The sequence below is a fragment of the Lipotes vexillifer genome, unplaced genomic scaffold (assembly GCF_000442215.2).
Source record: "Lipotes vexillifer unplaced genomic scaffold, Lipotes_vexillifer_v1.1 scaffold591, whole genome shotgun sequence".
NCBI lineage: Eukaryota > Metazoa > Chordata > Mammalia > Artiodactyla > Lipotidae > Lipotes > Lipotes vexillifer.
Genome location: NW_006791954.1, coordinates 3,463,680 through 3,467,372, shown reverse-complemented (window position 1 = coordinate 3,467,372; position 3,693 = coordinate 3,463,680).

Genomic DNA, 3,693 nt, shown 5'->3' with positions numbered 1-3,693 from the left:
GAGTATGATTTCTTTACAATGGTGTGTTAGTTTCTGCTTTATAACAAAGTGAATCAGCTATACATATATATATCCCCATATCTCCTCCTTCTTGTGTCTCCCTCCCTCCCTCCCTATCCCACCCCTCGAGGTGGTCATAAAGCACCGAGCTGATCTCCCTGCGCTATGTGGCTGCTTCCCACTAGCTATCAGTTTTACATTTGGTAGTGTATATATGTCCATGCCACTCTTTCACTTCGTCCCAGCTTATCCTTCCCCCTCCCCATGTCCTCAAGTCCATTCTCTATGTCTGCATCTTTATTCCTGTCTTTCCCCTAGGTTCTTCAGAGCCAATTTTTTTTTTTTTTAGATTCCATATATATGTGTTAGCGTATGGTATTTGTTTTTCTCTTTCTGACTTACTTCACTCTGTATGACAGACTCTAGGTCCATCCACCTCACTACAAATGATTCAATTTCGTTTCTTTTTATGTGCATAATATTCCATTGTATATATGTGCCACATCTTTTTTATCCACTCATCTGTTGATGGACACTTAGGTTGCTTCCATGTCCTAGCTATTGTAAATAGAGCTGCAATGAACATTGTGGTACATGACTCTTTTTGAATTATGGTTTTCTCAGGGTATATGCCCAGTAGTGGGATTGCTGAGTTGTATGGTAGTTCTATTTTTAGATTTTAAGGAATCTCCATACTGTTATCCATAGTAGCTGTATCAATTTACATTCCCACCAGCAGTGCAAGAGGGTTCCCTTTTCTCCACACCTTCTCCAGCATTTATTGTTTGTAGACTTTTTGCTGATGGCCATTCTGACTGGTGTGAGGTGATACCTCATTGTAGTTTTGATTTGCATTTCTCTAATGATCAGTGATGTTGAGAATCCTTTCATGTGTTTGTTGGCAATCTGTATATCTTCTTTGGAGAAATGTCTAGGTCTTCTGCCCATTTTTGGATTTAGTTATTTGTTTTTTTGATATTGAGCTGCATGAGCTTCTTGTAAATTTTGGAGATTAATCCTTTGTCAGTTGCTTCATTTGCAAATATATTCTCCCATTCTGAGGGTTGTCTTTTTGTCTTGTTTATGGTTTCCTTTGCTGTGCAGAAGATTTTAAGTTTCACAAAGTCCCATTTGTTTACTTTTGTTTTTATTTCCATTTCTCTAGGAGGTTGGTCAAAAAGGATCTTGCTGTGATTTATGTCATAGTGTTCTGCCTATGTTTTCCTCTAAGAGCTTTATAAAAGTGTCTGGTCTTACATTTAGGTCTTTAATCCATTTTGAGTTTATTTTTGTGTATGGTGTTAAGGAGTGTTCTAATTTCATTCTTTTACATGTAGCTGTCCAGTTTTCCCAGTAGCATTTATTTAAAAGGCTGTCTTTTCTCCATTGTATATTCTTGCCTCCTTTATCAAAAATAAGGTGACTATATGTGCGTGGGTTTATCTCTGGGCTTTCTATCCTGTTCTGTTGATCTATATTTCTGTTTTTGTGCCAATACCATACTGTCTTGATTACTGTAGCTTTGTAGTATAGTCTGAAGTCCGGGAGCCTGATTCCTCCAGTGTCGTTTTTCTTTCTCAAGATTGCTTTGGCTATTCGGGGTCTTTTGTGTTTCCATACAAATTGTGAAATTTTTTGTTGTAGTTCTGTGAAAAATGCCATTGGTAGTTTGATGGGGATTGCATTGAATCTGTAAATTGGTTTGGGTAGTACAGTCAATTTCACAATGTTGATTCTTCCAATCCAAGGACATGGTATATCTCTCCATCTGTTTGTATCATCTTTAATTTCTTTCATCAGTGTCTTATAGTTTTCTGCATACAGGTCTTTTTTCTCCTTAGGTGGGTTTATCTCTGGTATTTTATTCTTTTTGCTGCAATGGTAAATGGGAGTGTTTCCTTAATTTGTCTTTCAGATTTTTCATCATTAGTGTATAGGAATGCAAGAGATTTCTGTGCATTAATTTTATATCCTGCTACTTTACCAAATTAATCAATTAGCTCTAGTAGTTTTCTGGTAGCAGTTTTAGGATTCCCTATGTATAGTATCATGTCATCTGCAAACAGTGACAGTTTTACTTCTTCTTTCCCGATTTGGATTCCTTTTTCTTCTTTGGTTGCTGTGGCTAAAACTTCCAAAACTATGTTGAATAGTAGTGGTGAGAGTAGACAACCTTGTCCTGTTCCTGATATTAGAGGAAATGGTTTCAGTTTTTCACCATTGAGAATGATGTTGTCTATGGGTTTGCCATATATGGCCTTTATTATGTTGAGGTAAGTTCCCTCTATGCCTACCTTCTGGAGGGTTTTTATCATAAATGGGTATTGAATTTTGTCAAAAGCTTTCTGTACATCTATTGAGATGATCATATGGTTTTTCTCCTTCAGTTTGTTAATATGGTTTATCACATTGATTGATTTGCATATATTGAAGAATCCTTGCATTCCTGAGATAAACCCCACTTGATCATGGTGTATGATCCTTTTAATGTGCTGTTGGATTCTGTTTGCTAGTATTTTGTTGAGGATTTTTGCATCTATGTTCATTAGTGATATTGGCCTATAGTTTTCTTTCTTTGTGGCATCTTTGGTTTTGGTATCAGGGTGATGATGGCCTTGTAGAATGAGTTTGGGAGTGTTCCTCCCTCTGCTTTATTTTGGAAGAATTTGAGAAGGATAGGTGTTAGCTCTTCTCTAAATGTTTGATAGAATTCACCTGTGAAGCCATCTGGTCCTGGGCTTTTGTTTGTTGGAAGATTTTTAATCACAGTCTCAATTTCAGTGCTTGTGATTTGTCTGTTTATATTTTCTATTTCTTCCTGGTTCACTCTTGGAAGGTTGTGCTTTTCTAAGAATTTGTCTATTTCTTCCAGGTTGTCCATTTTATTGGAATACAGTTGCTTTTAGTAATCTCTCATGATCCTTTGTATTTCTGCAGTGTCAGTTGTTACTTCTCCTTTTTCATTTCTAATTCTATTGATTTGAGTTTTCCCCCTTTTTTTCTTGATGAGTCTGGCTAAAGGTTTATCAATTTTGTTTATCTTCTCAAAGAACCAGCTTTTAGTTTTATTGATCTTTGTTATTGTTTCCTTCATTTCTTTTTCATTTATTTCTGATCTGATCTTTATGATTTCTTCATTCTACTAACTTTGGGGTTTTGTTGTTCTTCTTTCTCTAATTGCTTTAGGTATAAGGTTAGGTTGTTTATTTGGGGTGTTTCTTGTTTCTTGAGGTAGGATTGTATTGCTATAAACTTCCCTCTGAGAACTGCTTTTGCTGCATCCCATAGGTTTTGGGTCGTCGTGTTTTCATTGTCATTTGTTTCTAGGTATTTTTTGATTTCCTCTTTGGTTTCTTCAGTGATCCCTTGGTTATTTAGTAGTGTATTGCTTAGCCTCCATGTGTTTGTATTTTTTACAGATTTTTTCCTGTAATTGATATCTAGTCTCATAACATTGTGGTCGGAAAAGCTATTTGACACTATTTCAATTTTCTTAAATTTACCAAGGCTTGATTTGTGACCCAGGGTATGATCTATCCTGGAAAATGTTCCATGAGCACTTGAGAAGAAAGTGTATTCTTTTGTTTTTGGATGGAATGTCCTATAAATATCAATTAAGTCCATCTTGTTTAGTGTATCATTTAAAGCTTGTGTTTCCTTATTTATTTTCATTTTGGGTGATCTGTCCATTGG